This window comes from Mandrillus leucophaeus, unplaced genomic scaffold (assembly GCF_000951045.1).
Source record: "Mandrillus leucophaeus isolate KB7577 unplaced genomic scaffold, Mleu.le_1.0 Scaffold501, whole genome shotgun sequence".
Taxonomy (NCBI): domain Eukaryota; kingdom Metazoa; phylum Chordata; class Mammalia; order Primates; family Cercopithecidae; genus Mandrillus; species Mandrillus leucophaeus.
This window is the reverse complement of record NW_012105377.1, coordinates 727716-745559: the sequence shown is the minus strand read 5'-3', so window position 1 is coordinate 745559 and position 17844 is coordinate 727716.

Here is a 17844-nt window from a genome sequence, read left to right as displayed (position 1 = left end):
TAATAGCACAAGCTTTTTCCTTTTTTAACTTCACATACTTATTTATTTCCATTAAGAAACAGAACTACCAAATCCACAGCCAATACCCTTTGAAAACCACCACAAGAAAAGGATGCCCTCTCTCACCACTCCTATTCAAAATAGTATTGGAAGTTCTGGCCAGGGCAATCAGGCAAGAGAAAGAAATAAAGGGTATTCAAACAGGAAGAGAGGAAGTCAAATTGTCTCTCTTTGCAGGTAACATAATTGTATGTTTAGAAAACCCAATTGTCTCAGCCCAAAATCTCCTTAAGCTGATAAGCAACTTCAGCAAAGTCTCAGGATACAAAATCAGTGTGCAAAAATCAGAAATTTCCCACACACCAATAATAGACAACAGAGAGCCAAATCATGAGCAAACTTCCATTCACAATTGCTACAAAGAGAATAAAATACCTAGGTATAGAACTTATAAGGGATGTGAAGGACCTCTTCAAGGAGAACTACAAAACACTGCTCAAGGAAATAAGAGAGGACACAAACAAATGAGAAAACATTCCATGCTCATGGATAGGAAGAATCAATATTGAGAAAATGGCCATACAGCCCAAAGTAATTTATAGATTCAATGCTATCTCCATCAAGCTACCATTGACTGTCTTCACAGACTTAGAAAAAACTACTTTAAATTTCATATGAAACCAAAAAAGAGCGCATATAGCCAAGACAATCCTAAGCAAAAAGAACAAAACTGGAGGCATCATACTACCTGACTTCAAACTATACTTCAAGGCTACAGTAGCCAAAACAGCATGGTACTGATACCAAAACAGATATACAGACGAATAGAACAGAACAGAGTCCTCAGAAATAACACCACACATCTACAACCTTCTGATCTTTGACAAACCTACAAAAACAAGCAATGGGGAAAGGATTCCATCTTTAATAAATGGTGCTTGGAAAACTGGCTAGCCATATGCAGAAAACTGAAACTGGACCCCTTCCTTACACCTTATACAAAAATTAACTCAAGATGGGTTAAAGACTTAAACATAAGACCTAAAACCATAAAAACCCTAGAAGAAAACCTAGGCAATACCATTCAGGACATCGGCATGGGCAAAGACTTCATGACTAAAACACCAAAAGCAATGGCAACAAAAGCCAAATTTGACAAATGGGATCTAATTAAACTAAAGAGCTTCTGCACAGCAAAACAAACTATCATCAGAGTGAACAGGCAACCTACAGAATGGGAGAAAATTGTTGCAAACTATCCATCTGACAAAGGGCTAATATCCAGAATCTACAAGGAACTTTAAAAAATTTACAAGAAAAAAACAACCCCATCAAAAAGAGGGCAAAGGCTATGAACAGACACTTCTCAAAAGAAGACATTTATGCAGCCAAAAAGTACACGAAAAAAATCTCATCATCACTGGTCATTAGAGAAATGCAAATCAAAACCACAATAAGATACCATCTTACACCAGTTAGAATGGTGATCATTAAAAAGTCAGGAAACAACAGATGATGGAGAGGATGTGGAGAAATAAGAATGCTTTTACACTGTTGGTGGGAGTGTAAATTAGTTCAACCATTGTGGAAGACAGTGTGGCAATTCCTCAAGGATCTAGAACCAGAAATACCATTTGACCCAGCAATCCCATTACTGGATATATACCCAAAGGATTATAAATCATTCTACTATATGCACACGTATGTTTATTGCAGCACTATTCACAACAGCAAAGACTTGGAACCAACCCAAATGCCCATCAATGATAGACTGGATAAAGAAAATGTGGCACATATATACCATGGAATACTAAGCAGCCATAAAAAAAGGATGCGTTCATGTCCTTTGCAGGGACATGGATGAAGCTGGAAACCATCATTCTCAGTAAACTAACACAGGAACAGAAAACCAAACACCACATATTCTCACTCATAAGTGGGAGTCGAACAATAAGAAGACAGGGACACAGGGAGGGGAACATCACACACTGGGGCTTGTCGGGGGGTGGGGAGGCTAGGGGAGGGATAGCATTAGGAGAAATACCTAACATAGATGACAGGTTCTTGGGTGTAGCAAACCACTATGGCGCGTGTATACCTATGTAACAAACCCGCATGCTCTGCACATGTATTCCAGAATTTAAAGTATAATAAAAAAGAAAAAAAAATAGAACTACTATATGATTCAGCAGTTTTATTACTGGATATATATCCAAAGGAAATGAAATCCGTAAGTCAAAGAGATAGCTGCACTCCCATGTTCATTGTAGCACTATGTATGGAATCAACCAATGAGTCCGTCAACAGACGAAAAACGAAAATACGGTATATTTACAAAATGGAATACTATTCAGCCTCAAAAGAGAAGGAAATGTTGTCATTTGCAAAAACACGTATGAACCTGGATGATATTAGTTTAAGTGAAATAAGCCAGGCACAGGAAGACAAATACCGCATCATCTCACTTATGTGTGGAATCTAAAAATGTTGGATTCAGACACAAAGAGGAGAATTGTGATTACTAGGAGCTGGCAGACAGGGGAGGGGGTTGGGGAGATGTCAGTCAAAAGGTACAAAATTTCAGTTAGAAGGAATAAGTTCAAGAGATCCATTGTATAATACGGTGACTATAGTTAATAAAAGTATATACTTGAAAGTTGCTGAGTAGATTTTAAGCATTTTCACAGCAGGCCAAATTTTTATGAGACTCTTAAACATGCATATTATGGCCAGTGGAGCTTAGCTCTTCACAAATGTGAGGTGCTATCATTAGGAATAAATTTTTGTTTATAAATCCCCTTATATTTGGTCCCCAAAACACTCATTTATTCCCACCAGGAACAAGCACTCAAACCACAACAAAGTATGATATTCAGAAGATTTACTAGCTGAAGAAAGTCAGTCAGTCCAAGAAATGTGTATGACACCTTACCCCTGTCTTCTCCTGGGTTCAGATCCTTAACTCGCTAATTCACTATAATGGGAGTTAGCAACCCATGGCCCACAGGACAAATCTAGACCACAGTCTGCTTTCATAGAGCCTACAAGCGAAGAATGGCTTCCCATTTTTAAGTCATTGAAAAAAATCAGACAAAGATTTTCATACTATATAAATTACATAAAGTTATGTTTTATAAAATTACATATAAATTATTTAAAATAAAAATCAGTGGCCTTAAATAAAGTTTTCTTGGAAGAGAGCCACACTTATTCACTCACTCCTTGTCTATAGCTGTTTTTTGCTACAACGGTCAAGTATTCTGACAGAAACCATATGACCTGCAAAACGCAGAATGGTTCTCTCTGGCCCTTTATAGAAAAAGTTTGCCAACTCCTGCACTGCATAAAGTCTGGCTCTTCCTATCCTATGGTCTGAGAGCTTCATATGTCATAATGTACTCGGTATAATTCAAATGCAATTATCATTAAAAAAGACAAAAGCAAACATTTATACTGGATTTTGTGGGACAAACCCTATTTGAAATGTTCCACCATGCTGTCTATATGTAATATTCTAATGGTTGGGTAACGCCAATACTTACAAGCAACATCTCCAAATTTCCTCTTTCATCTAGAAGAGACAAAAATTCTTGTTCAGAGAACACATGCCTTGATTTGGGGCTAAGAAACACGCTCACTGAGCCTTTGGTGCTCCTTATACTTGGATTTAACCTGAAGGTAAAAGTCTGACAGAAATAAGTAACCAGAAAAGCACAAACATTGAAACACTCTCGGAAAATCTCAGCCAATTACATGTTTCTTTTAGATTGGTAGAAATGATTCAGCTGCTCCAGTAACAATTTCTTTTGCCATGGGAAAGAAATCTACTCCACCTAACTGCGAATGTTTTTAAACTAAATTTCCTTCTCAAAGGGTTACCACATCTACTGTTACAAACATAACTCATTGTAAACTGTTTTTAAATCTTTTTAAATTTATTGGAGGTGGGGCGCAGGTAGGGAGGTTAGTCTAGAATGTAGAAAAGCTACATTCTAGCTAAAGAGGTTAGTCTCACCTAGCCTTTCAGTTGGTCTAGAATATAAAATGGCAGCCATAATGACAAGTTGCATTGGATCTCAATAGAGACCTAAGTGCTTTGCAAAACAAGAATGCCATTTCCAAAGCAGCATCCTGAAATGTTTAGATGTTGATGATGGAAACCACTCGCATCCTCCCCAGCGAGTTTCTCAGAAGGGGCAGCTGGAGAGGGGGAAGGGGCAGCTGGAGGAGGGGAAGTGGGGACAGCTGGAGGAGGGGAAAGAGGGGGACAGCTGGAGGAGGGGAAGGGGCAGCTGGAGGAGGGGAAGGGCCAACCAACTGGAGGAGTTCATTATCGGATTATGTTTTAAAGGAAATAAACCTACTACCTTTTCTCAGATATTTAAAATAACTACCATAGGAAATGGTGAAATAGGGGAGGACATTAGACTCAAGAGGGAATAGCTTATTATAGTCTCAGATTTCTCTAACTCATCAGTCACAAAGTATACTCTGAGGAGGCCCCATTCATTACGCAGGATCCATGTGATACATGACAAGTAAAAGGTGGGCTTCAATTCCCAAGGGGCCTGCACGCTTATTAGTGAGACATGGCAGAACTTCATTCTAATAGGCATTTCTAAATGAAACTACTATGGAAAACATGAGAGAAAAAAAAATCGTACCCTGAAATCATACTAGGAGTAGGAGGAGACTCAAACGTACTTTTCCTACAGGGTTCTCAGTTGCTTTTGCTAAATGAGGCAAACAGCTCTGCTCCATAGATTATAGCTTCTGTGGATTGGAGAATGAAGCAGAAATTACTGTGTTTTTCTCAGTTGCAGAAAAGGTTGCAGAATAGACAAGTTCTGCACCTAAGGCAGTGACTGAGCCTACAGACTCTGAGCGCCAGGAAGACTGCATCGGTAGGGAAGGATCAGACAGACAGCCATGGTGTGGATAGAGCATTAGATGAGCTGGGAGACACAGGAAACAGCACAGTAGTAGAGAGAGTGAGACTGACAAGCCTTCTGTGAAAATACATCCACAGAATTGGCCAAGGACTTCTCATAGAGGGTTCTAACATCCATGTTTTGTTGTGGCCAAGTTTCCAAGAGGAAAGTTTAAGGAACAGAGTGTTTTTTTTTTTTTTTTTAATGTGTGATTAGACGTCTCAAGGGAACACCTCTTCCCAACGTAACTATGCTCTCATTGTACCAACCACAGACTTGTCCAGATGAGCTCTCAGCCTCTCACCTAGTTTTCCTCATTGTCAAGAGCACTCACTTAAGTGAGAGTTTCCCAGGGATCATGGTCTGTGGTCTTGAAAAAACGCCCAAGGAACACCCTGGATAGAAACAGACAATTTGGGCCCATTAGACTCTTCTGGCTCAGGAGAACATGGCACGCTGGCCATTCCACACACTCTCTACCTTCTCCCCTCAACCTAGGTCACATGCAGACAAGCTTCCCTCATCTGTACATACCACAGACTTAACTTTCACCACTGAGTAGGGGAGGATTTCTCAATGCACCATTGCCCTTTGGCAATTCCTTGTTGAAATATGTATTTCTGGGCCTGCATGTACCTTAGGGTTCATGCACTTAGTGATTCTTTCTGTTTCATAAAGCTAATTGCCTCTGTAGCAATTTCGACACCCTTAGGTGCCACGACAGTCTGTGTTTTTGGAAATGTGAGCACTCATTCAAACTGACTTCAGAGCTATAATTTATGGAACAGACTGAGTCACTGATCTCAGTTGGCTGCCTTTGTCCTGGTGCACTTCCTTCTTTTCTAAAGGGAATTTTCTTTAAAGAAGAAAAAATCACTTTTATATTACTTGCTGTAGAACATTTTTGAAAGGGAGTTTTCTTGGAAAATTATATAAATTCAATGGTGAAGTTCTCATAGAGCAAAAAGTCTGCTCTTAGCTACATGTTATGAACATTTACAAAGAGCCTAGAGAAAATCTTATATAGTGGAAATTGTTTTTAAGATATTTTAATAAAAAAATATTATCCCTTAATAAAGTTGATTTAGGGGTCTGCCACTACCTAGTACTAGCCATTTAACCTCTCTGGGCCTTACTAGCCAACAATTACAAAATAAATTAGTTGGATAACATAATTGTATTTTATCATGCTGAGAATAAATATAAAATGAAAAATGTCTGTTTGTTTTCTGAGACAGAGTCTCGCTCTGTTGCCCAGGCTGGAGTGCAGTGGCACAATCTTGGCTCACTGCAACCTCCACCTCCCAGGTTCAAGTGATTCTCCTGCCTCAGCCTCCTAATTAGCTGGGATGACAGGCATGTGCACCACCACGCCCAACTAATTTTTGAATTTTTGGTAGAGATGGGGTTCCACCATATTGGCCAGGCTGGTCTCGAACTCCTGACCTCAGGTGATCCATCTGCCTCAGCCTCCCAAAGTACTGGGATTACAAGTGTGAGCCACTGTGCCTGGCCGAAAACTGTTTTTAATACTACAATTAAATATGTATTCTAGTAAGATTTTTAAAATCCTGATTTACAAACCTACATAATAGGAGGTAAATACAAATGTTATATGTCAATTTATATAGGAAGAATCCTTTTCATAGCCAGTTGATGCAGGAATCTCTCAAAATGTGATCCAATTCACAAAATTGATCCAATTCACCCAAACTTATGAATGTAACCACTCTGGATCCCTCAAAGTGCTTGAATATGATGCCTTCGATGTATACATTGATCAATACATTACAATCTATCAGATATATTGATGTCCTGAACATTTTCTAGACATCTAATTTAATCATCAGTAACCTATAATTTACAGATAAACTGGGGGTCGACTGGATGACTGCTGTTTAAGGTCACACAGGGAGTGAGCTGGTGCCAAGGTTTGAATCCCACCTGAGGCTGACATAACCATTCACTACTAACTCTTCGTGCTTTATACAGTTTGGTTCCTGTGATTCCTTATTTTGTCACAAAAGGAGATCTGGTCAAGTATATTCATTCTTTTAAAATGGATTTTTGGTTTAAGTTCCTTCTTCCTCCATTCCCTCTCCCAACTCCTTTCAATTTTAATGTTCTTTTCCCTTTTGTGGCTGGGTTTGATTCTACACAGACTTCTTAGGAAAACTGTGTTCGTGTAAAACTGAAGAGTCCAAGAGCTTCCTCACTGGAATAAGCAGGTCTCATGTGAGGGTGGGGAGCTCTTGAGGAGGGGAAGTGGCTCACTTCAGGAAGTCCTGAGAAGGGATTTTCTTACATACATGTGCAAGTTTTTATGTCTCTGCATACTTTACTCTCTTTAGTTAATGTAAAATGTTACAACTGCTGTTTTCTTTTCTAAAGGAAGAGTTTCACCTGCATTCTATCTCGCTTACTAAACACATGCAATCACCAGATCTCTTGTCGTTCTACAGAAGCAACTAATCAAAATGGTGCCTTCCAAATTGTTGTCTTCCCAGTTATGTCTATAAGCAAATTGAGATCTGCCAAATATCAGTCTCAAAAATCCATATTTTTCCTGCATGCGTAAGTGCTGCATTGATGCTGTGTCTTGAGAGCAAATGGTATTCAGTGCCAAAGCCTTAGGAAGGTCATTTTTTTTTCTCATTCTCATGTTTTCTTTCTCACCTACTACTCACAGAGTCACAGGAACTTCTGAGAGCCTTCTATTTTAGACCTATATTTCAGGGGAAAAAATTGGCAGAATGTCACCTATTTAGATGGTTACTAATTCCTTTAAATTGATTGTTTTTTCCCATTGAATATTCCTGATTTCTGATTGAGCAGTATCTTGAAATTTCAAAAGTTGGCATGCTGGTAGTTTCCTTTATGTTCCACACATTTTCGGGCACATTGAAAGTGACTGTTCCCTGTTTCCAGAGGATGAGGACAGTGGTACCATGTTCCTTCATCAGCTTGCACAGTCAGCCCGATCGTCCTCAGACGGGTTGTTCACACTGTGGCAGATTGTCTTGACTGCACATTCTTCTCTTGGTTCTGAAGTCTTCCGCTTAAACAAGTTATTTCATTGACATAAACAGGATCTTCTCACCCTGGCCCAACACTAACTGGAAGAAAAACCTTTTTAGGATTTGTCTTTCTCTGCCACAGACAAAGTGTGACCCCAGAAGCTTGAAATGGGCACCATTTTGTAAAGCCAGGCCTCCGCATTACTCCGAAATTCATGATACCTTGGGAACCAGGTGTGCAGTCAAAAATAACAGCTTTTATTTCTGTAACTTTTATTTCTGTAGCTCTTATTTCTGTTCACTTAGAGTGAACAAAACTCATTTACATACATTATTTCATTGATTCTAACAATAATCCTGTGAGGTAAGCAGGACAGAAACTTATTGCTATTTTTCAAATAAGGAAACCAAATTCAAATAAATTGTTATTATTCATAAAATGATAGTAACCAACACCATATAGGGTGTTTGGTGCACAAAGCGCTTTCCTGTGCACAAACTCAATTGTACTGACAGCAACACCGCAAGGAAGTCAGACAAATTATCCTCCTGTTTCAGCTGAAGAAGCAGATGAATAAAGGGATTCCTTATTAGGATTTCTGCTCACAAATGTTTCTACCAAGCTCTTTGCAGAACACACCCTCTCAGGAACTGCCCCTCCTGGTGGGCAGCTTCAGGGAGTGCTTGCTGCCACCCGTTCTGCTTGCTAGCTCTGACCCCACCCTTCCTCCCACTCACTCCCAAACCCACCGTGAGCCTCAACGCAGCTGTGGAGAACAACTCAATTCGATATATTTTTATTGATAATTTGAATAAAGGTAACATAAATAACATGACTTAAATTTTGGAAAATAGACAAAGAATAAAAAAACCAACAAGTCCCATGACCTCAATCTCTGTATTAGGCCAAGTTTCCTCTAGCTTTCTTTCCCCCATGCATCTGCTTTTCTTCTATTTGTAATCATAAGATCAATTTGTGTACATTTTAAATCTGCATTTCCACTTGACAGAGTATTCTTTTTTTTTTTTTTTTTTTTTGGAGACAGGGTCTATCTCTGTCTACCAGGCTGGAGTGCAATGGCGCAATCTTGGCTCACTGCAACCTCCACCTCCTGGGTTCAAGTGGTTTTCCTGCCTCAGCCTCCCAGAGATCACACGCATGCACCCACCACACCCGGCTAATTTTTGTATTTTTAGTAGAGACAGAATTTCACCATGTTGGCCAGGCTGATCTTGAACTCCTGACCTCAAGTGATCTGCCCGCGTTGGCCTCCCAAAGTGCTGGGATGACAGGCAATCTTCTCATTTTCTAATCGCTGAGGACACATAGCTCAGACATGTGAGTATAGATAATTTTTCTTCTATGTTTCAAGTTCAATGTTATTTAAAGACTTTATAAAATCTACAGTCCTTATTGTAACAACACAAGAGAAGCTACAGAAACTGGATGACTATGGTTTCAAATCATAAATGTTTCCTCTTGATTCTAGAATCCTATAGAAGTCTAGATTCAAGTAACTGTCGCATCCACTGTAGAATCTTCAATGCCTATTGCAATGTGTGGCACAGTAAGCATGCAATAAATACATATTAGCTGAGTAAAGGAACTAATGATATCAGAGTAACTAGAAGTTATTGACTCCTGCCTCAAGTAAGCAGGCTGACTGGAGGAACTTAGTTTGCTGAAGACACCTGTTTGAGAGGAAGTGGGAGTTAAATGACCTAACTTACTAGTGTAAAAAAAAAAAAAAAAAAAAAAAAAACCACACACACACACAAATATATGTAGTCTGCTTAATGATAGCAGTAAAGGGCCTCACTGTAGTGCCCCCGTTCCTCCGAAACATAAATGCAAAGGACAAGAGGATCTAGCATGTGTCTGAAACGCCATCACTGAATCCTCCTGATATTCTTTAAGACGCAAATCCACAGGGCTTCACTAGAACAGCCAAAGATTATCATTTCAAAGAAAGGGGACGTAGTGAAACAAACACGTATGTACCAAAGACAGCGAAAGGGCCTACGTCCACTGACATGTTCAAACGTTTTAATGAAAGCTATTATTTCAAGCACATGTCAAAAGGATAGAGAAGGGAGTATAATGAATTACAGAATAACTAGTGTTTATGCCTGAGAGGTCCCTGGGCTGTTCTGTACCTCCTGGAAATTGTTTATGTGCACAAGTCCTGTGATCATGGGGCTATGATTAGTGGATGCTGACAGTGTGACAGCAGAGGAAGGCATGAATCACTCCTGTTCCATATAGGAGAAAGGTGAACAAGACTGACTCTGCCCCAAACACAGTCTTCTTTTTCCACATTCTAAGTTCTGGTGACTTGGTGCTATAGGACAGGGTAGGGAAAAAGAGAGAGGGCTGATGAGGAATACATTTCACCATTTTGGGAAATTCCACTTCTGAAAACTCTCATCCTTTGTGACATTATAATTTCTTAGTTTATACCTAACAGCTAACAATTTTCCATTTTCCACAGATTCATTATCTTTTAAAATTATTGAAATCCTCAAATGCCTGGCACTGCATTTCTGAAATGGTCCTATCTGTAGGAAGAGGTTTATTTCACTTTGATCCAAATTTTCTCTGCATCAAGAACCCAAGACAGGAATGTTACCAGTCAAGGGAAGGTCAATACAAACTGATGAGTTTCTCAGTTTTCTAGGAATTATCCACCAATGAATTTGACTGGATGGTTGAGTTGCAGTAAATATGTCACAGCATTAAGGATATTTTGTTGTCATCTGGAAATGGTAGAAAAAGTAGCCAGAAAAAGCTCTTTCCTGAAGGTGGGTGGAGGTGACCATTCTTGGCAAGGTCTATACAATAATGCTTGATTGAGATGCTTGACCTGTCTTTAGCTACAAAAGCAGAATATGAATCTCATTTGAAGCACTGAACTAGAGTAAAATGTGACAATGTTCAAAACTGCCTGAATCAGTCATAAGACACTAGTCGACTTCAAGTATTGGCATTCTTTAAGAAAGACATTGAGGTTCTGAATATTTTGAATTTGTTGTGTCTGTCCCTTTGAGTGGAGTACAGCCAATCCATATCTTATTGTCCTTTCAAGAAAAGTTCTTGAACAAAGCAGATGCACTTTCTTTCATGGAAGTCAGTGGTGGATTTGGAAACGTAGCCTTCTTTTATCTTCCCGTGGGTCCTTTCTCCAATCTGAAAAGCTGACCCTCATTGGATCATAGGGTGGGGAAAACCCATCCTATGGATGATGGGCTGGGGAAAACCAGTTCACTACAGGTAATCAAAAAGAAAATGCCCTCTGAATGACATGAGGTGGGACATTTGAAGAGAGCTGATGTCATCTTCTGATGCCTTTCCAGTGATTTCCTTAGAAGAAATCTGTCCATGATCACTTACATAGAGGCAGAAAAAACCCCTGGGGTTAGACGAGGCCTTTATCCACAGCTGAAACTGATGAGGCCTCCTGGCAAGACCCCAAAGCCAAAGACTTTGTTTCCTGTCTTCTCAAAGTCCTGACCTCCAGTATTTAGGGAACCAATAACATTTTTTCATTTCTGGAGTTATTTTTCTCATGCAACTCATGGCAGCTGCTTGCCAGCTCAGCATTTAGACTAATTTGTTACAGAAAATGGGGTAAATGTGTGTTCACCAAGATCCAAAAATTAGTATGAGGTCTAAACACATTTATATGCAACCTAACAAGGTGTATGATACTTTTATCAGCCATGTGTATTGTAAAATTACAACTTTGGAACTCAGAACATTTCATTTCTGGATATGTCTCAGTTTCTCACATTAGTTGTTTTGGTTTATTTTGTTTGGGTTTTAGAAAATAGGATGACAAAATATTCTGATAGTGATTATCTTTTTTAAAAAGATAAATTGTTTTTAAAGATAATTTTTAAAAAACTCTCTGAGAAGAAATATAATTTGTGTATTAACTGCATGTAAGTATTATTTTTAAATATTTTCTTCTATATTTATAGTAACCATGGGATTTATATATAGCCTTAGCAATCTTGCATACTTATTTTGAGGTCTGAAAACTTCTGCCCAAATAATGGAGAAAAAAAAAACCAGAAGAACATATATATTGTGTTCATTTCCTCAGATACCAAAACTTTGCAAGCAATCAGCACATATATGTCATAATACTATCCACCCCTACTTGAAAAAAATTGTAATATTCAAGTACAAAGAGGAAAAACTAATATTTGATTATCCTATCTATAACCAAAAACCATCCATTGGAAGCCACATATATTCACTTCCTTTAAAAAGATTTTCCAAGAACTCTCTCAAAAGAACCAGAAAGCTTCCCAAGCCATAGCCAGCACATTGTTCCCTTGTCCTCTTTGGGCTTTCGTAACAACAGTTGATGAGAGAAAATGTAATGAGCTGTGGCAACATTTTCTCAAGTTTAAAGCCTCCTCAACTATTGGAGTTTGGATCCAGGTTAAGTATTTTGCTGCATAATTATTTATGTACCTATTTTTGGCCAAATATAACTCCCTGTTTCTAGGAAGGGAAAAGGTTGGAACAGTGTAGTAAAAAGGATCATAAGGCTTCCCGCATACCAAAGAGTGCTCACAAAACCACATTTTGATGAGTTATGTGTAAATGAATCAGAAACTTATGGTTTGCATTTCCCTAAAAAACAGATAGAGATTTTTAAAATAAATGAATAAAAAAGATGTCCCCCATACAATACATTTGGCATATTGCCCATTAACACTTCAAAGAAGATAATTCGACACTTGCAGTAGACAAAAAAAGAGATTTGCCCAAGTCTGGTCTGAGAGTGTGGGCATGCATCTCAGCTGTGGCCAGCGCTGTAGATCTACCTTCAAGGACTCATCTTCTGTGACCAAAACCAAGTTAAGCACAAAATCACACACACACAATTTTTTCAACTTAAAATGGTGAAACAGTTCCTTAACTGCTTAACATTTTCTTTAAAGAAAAAAAAAAAACTGATGGACACCAACCGCATTGGACAAAATAAAAGATAACTCATTATTCTCTATCTTTAAAAACTCATTTATTAATTCTTTCAACAAAATATTTATTGAACACCTGCTATGTACCGGGCACTATTCTGGGCTCAAGGGGTTCAATGGTAAATGTGACCGATGAGGCTCTGTATTTATGGAGTTTGTCATGACAGAAACCCTTCTCTGCCATGTTCATGTTATAAAGCAATTCTTGTAGACAATTCCAAGTTATTGTCAAAAACTTGGATTTAGACATCCGGATGACTAACTTTGTGAACCTCCTGAACATCTGAGGAAGAGGGAAGAATAAAAGGTCCCAGAGAGCCTCCAAGCAGATGTTATGATAGGCAGGCCTCAAACTAACTTGGGTTAGCTTTCTCGCAAAGATACTGTGTAAATTGATCTGCTTTTCAGAAAGTAGCCGGTATCATAAAATAAAGTGATGGTTATTTTCAAGGGTCTCATCTTAATCAGCTATAAATGATACAACTGTACCTTACAAGGCAAAGACCTTTAGCCAAATATACATCAATTCAACAGGGCAAGCGCAAAAGTAGCATTTTTTGTATTTCCAGCTCAAGAGAGGTGCTATGAGCAACTGGGGAAAGTCATAGGGCCCAAAGAGCAGCTTCAGATGTTGCCCAGAACTTAGACGCTCTGGCCTACACATGTATCATGGAACCAGCAGGACATTCAGGTGGATCTCCAACTTCCAAAAATTGCCCACAGCTTTCATCTTAAATTACACACCACAACCCAACAACCTGCTGTTCTAAGCTCTGATTCCTGACCCTCATCTCCCTCCTTCTACAGCTCTTCCTGTGGCTTCAAAACCCCCTACCCAGACAGTTACCCCCACTCTCTCACCCCAACATTCTTCATCTTAACTTCCTAGGTGTTTCCCTGAAGGTTACATCCCCAGTGCCTACCCCCATTCCTGGGTCATGGTAAGTAAAACATTTTTGTTGGATGGATGGATGGATGGATGGATGGATGGATGGATGGATGGATGGATTGATAGATAAGCTTCCCTGGAAAAAAAATCTTGACCTGAGGTTTGTCAGAAACTAATGCTTCCATGTCAGCCCCTGGTGAGATGCCCCAGCCAGATTCTCCCCATCACTAAATCCCTGATAGAAGTCAACATGAGTAGACTTTGCTGTCAAAGAGACCAAGACCTTGGCCAATTACTGAACATCTCTGAGCCTCAGGGCCTCATGTGACATCCGCCTCATCCAGGCTGTTGATGATGGCATGAGATGGGCTCCATAAAGCACCAGGCACGTGCTAAACACTCCCTCTCCACCCATCAATCTTCTAAAGTAAATTCAAGTCAATTAAGCTGAGAAAAAAATATTTAACCATATACGATTACATTTGATTTGAGAGCTCCTGAGGAAGAGGGTTGGGAAGGGCTGAAGAGTTTGGGAAGTCTTGAGAAAACTGTTGTCGATATTTTCTTGAGAACAGTTATGCCTAAAAACTAGAACCAGGGACACCACGGGAAGGGTGGTGAAAAAGGAGAAAGTTTTCCTAGAATGTGTTAGATTCAGAATTTGTCAGGAAGCAGTGACAAGATCAGTGGTCTCCAAAGTACACGACATAACCCACGGAGGTGTAGAAAGAAAGCATTAAAACCTCTATTTATAGTTTTTTGATCTAAAAAAATACTTTTCTAAGTTAAGCTTTCCCAGTATTTACTATATAATCAACACTGGCCTCCTCAGAGACACTGGTTTCCTCATCCTATCCATATGTTAGGAGAGTACTGTCCTCAATGATGGCTCAAGAAGGGTTCCCAGTGGTAGGGTTCCCTTGGTAGACAGTGGGCCTAGGGGCTTGCAATGCATTACAGCTCACATGTGCCTGGTTAAGTAGGCTTACAGCTCATACAATCTAGTTTAAACGAAACTAGTCCTCTCAAAACAATCAGATGGCCCAAAAATTTCCTTTGAAGAAATTTTTGGATTGGAAAGAAGACTGATACTATGAGGATCAACAAACAACAAGAAACTGGCAAAGTCAACACTTCTACTCTCTTTCATCAGCCACATTATGAGATAAAAACCATGGTGACCTCATCAGAACTGACATATTAAACCACACTGCTCTCATTAAAAATATTATTCACAGTATTTATCTCAGCAAGAGCAAAAAGGTCTTTTGTACTATTGAACTACATAAAATAAAAATTATGCTTAAAACATTTTTATGGCAGCCTTAGCTCATGCCACCACTAAAAGTTATATGTTATGTATGTTTTATAAAATGTATCATATTTCCATGCAGTAGAACATGCATCTATTTCATCCATAAATAAAAAGAGATACACTGGAGGCACATGTTTTTAAGTTTTCACTGACAAGGGTTTCCCCTGATGAGTTGGGAGACCCTGCTCTATAAAGCAGTTTGTATACGCACATTCTGCAAGAGATCACCTGATTGCAATGAGTAGAGCACTGCGACTAAGAATGGGTGTGAGCCAAGTCCTGTCTGGGTTCCTGGAGACCACCAACAGTCAGCCCATGGAACAGAATCCATGCTGGCAGGCGCCCCAGAGCTGTTAGGTTTACATCCCAGAGAAACAACTGCACGGTCAGCGGCCAGGAGCTGGGCCCAGGCAGGAAGATTAGCCCACCCGAAGACCCAATAACACTGGCGTACACTTATGGTCCTGTTTACAACCCTTACTCACCGAGAAGGTCAGTTCAAGACTACAGATGATTTTAAGGAGGAAGTAGAAAGAAAAATAGAATATGGGTTTTTGGACAGGAAGGGGGAAACTTTCCATTGTAGCAATCGGTCTGGAGGAATGTAGTGAGATAGAATTTGAAGAGAAGAATACAAGGGGCAGTGTAAAAGAATGACTCGGTCAGGGGCAGAGATGAAAGATGAACCGAGCTACCATTCAAGCAAGCAGAAGTAAGGAAGGAAGTGCTCTGGATACCAGGATTCTCTGCTTGAGACAGAATAATTAATAGTGACATGCTTCCCAGTAGCAGAAAGAGTGCAGGAAAGAGGAGGGGGAGTGCTCATGATTTGACTGGACCTAGGGAATTCAAAATCCAGGCATGCACATGGACGTGGGAGAGCCCACTGAAGAGGGTGCTACCTCTGTAGCGAGTGCTGTCAGGGAACCCAGTATGCAGGCAAGCAAAGTGCAGGGTGGTTGATGTTTTAGCTTCCTCAACCTCCCCATCCTTCCCCACTCCTCAGTGTACCAGGGCATTTTTTTTTTTCTTTTCAAGATGGAGTCTTGCTCGGTCACCCAGGCTGGAGTGCAGTGCCGTGATCTCAGCTCACTGCAACCTCCGCCTCCCAGGTTCAAGCGATTCTCCTGCTTCAGCCTCCCAAGCAGTTGGGATTATAGGCACATGCCACCACACCCAGCTAATTTTTGTATTTTTAGTAGAGATGGGGTTTCACCATGTTGCCCAAGCTGGTCTCGAACTCCTGATTTCAGGTGATCCACCTGCCTTGGCCTCCCAAAGCACTGGGATTACAGGTGTGAACCACCATGCCCGGCTGTACCAGGGCATTCTTAATGGTAGTCTGGTGGTGGGAGGAGTGTAGGAGAGGATGAGAAGGGAGGTGAACATTTCTACTGAGGAGATAAAAAAGGAAATGACACTAAGAGGACGAGAAAAGAGAGCAGGAAAAATGAAGAGGTGGAAGGGGAGTCATCGACCAGAAGAAAAAAAAAGCTACAAAAGCACAATAAAAATAACCATAAAATTTAAAAATTAGTGAAGGATGATAAAAATGTTGGGGCTGAGGAGTAGAGTTCCGTGACAAAAGATAGGAACAAACCAGCCAGAATTTTACTGTGTGGTAAAGTACATTTTACTCATATGACTCTACAGGAGAAGAAAATCTACATTGGGCCCAAACCCTCATTTTGGGGATGATAAAACTGAGCCCCTGCTCACCCCCCAGAAGGTAATCAGTTTTCCTAGGAGCAAGGAGGAGCAGCCAAACCCCTGACATCTAGGCCAAGGCCCTCTCCTTCCTCCATTGTTATCCAGACAGTCAGCCATGTTTCCCAGGACGCAGGCCTTCAACTCACTACGGGGTCCCTGAGTTTGCTAGATTGTTGATTTCACAATCTATGGGACCGTCAGCATGAAAATGAAGAAAAAAGAATCGATAAAAGAAACGAAATGATTGGGAACATTCAAAGCCAACAGCAGGAGAAACTCAACATGAGCAATCATCCTTCAAATAACACTTCCTCACAGACTAAAAGTGGCAGCAAGTGAAGTTGGATTCAGGCCCAGCTGCGTCCTCCTGCATCTTGTTGGGAGCAGACGCACTGGTTAATTCTCCTACTCTGGAGAAGAGAAGCTGTTCTTTTGCCGTGAACTGCAATTCTTGGAACAAACACAGCATCCTACTTTAAATCTGGAGAAAATGGGCAAGTTCGGTTTGGAACGAAGCTCATATATACTTGTGTAAGTCTTTACTTAGGGAGTGATGATAGCCTTATCATCACTATGGCTGAAAACTAAACTTGATTTTTAAATTCCTAAAGGAATTGAAGACAGGTAGGCAAGAACTTAGAACTACTGTCTCTTAAAATAATAGACCACAGAGCTTCGTTTTCTAATTAGTGTATGTTAAACTTGTATTGAGAACTCAGTTAAATATATTGACTTAAAGACTGTTTTTTGTAAGCTCTTCTTCAGTGACTAAAGCTGTTCATGGTTCTTTTTACTAGCATCAGTGAAACAAAATGTGCCTGACATGGAAAAACTGTTTTGATCTTATGTGAAATATAGTTTGATGTTTTTCCTAAGTTTTATATCAGAATATTCCACAAAGGCTAATTTGGACTAACGTGAAAGAAAAAACTGTGAGGAGGCCGGGTGCGGTGGCGCACACCTGTAATCCCAGCACTTTGGGAGGCC